This window comes from Triticum dicoccoides, chromosome 7B (assembly GCF_002162155.2).
Source record: "Triticum dicoccoides isolate Atlit2015 ecotype Zavitan chromosome 7B, WEW_v2.0, whole genome shotgun sequence".
NCBI lineage: Eukaryota > Viridiplantae > Streptophyta > Magnoliopsida > Poales > Poaceae > Triticum > Triticum dicoccoides.
In genome coordinates, this window is record NC_041393.1 from 446,637,416 (window position 1) to 446,637,693 (window position 278).

Below are 278 nucleotides of genomic sequence, written 5' to 3' on the forward strand. Positions count from 1 at the left end.
GGGAGGGCTTGGACGGAACAGGCGATGGAAACGAGGCCTGGCGTACCACACAACGGAGGAAAGGGACTTCCTACATTCAGAACGGGGTCCTGTTGATCGGGAGGGGTGTGGCGTACCGCAAAACGGACGAAACGGACCTCCTACGATCGAAACGGGATCCTGTTGATCGGGAGGGGTGTGGCGTACCGCAAAATGGAGGAAACGGACCTCCTACGGTCGAAACGGGGGTCCTGTTGATCGGGAGGGGTGTGGCATACCGCAAAACGGACGAAACGGAC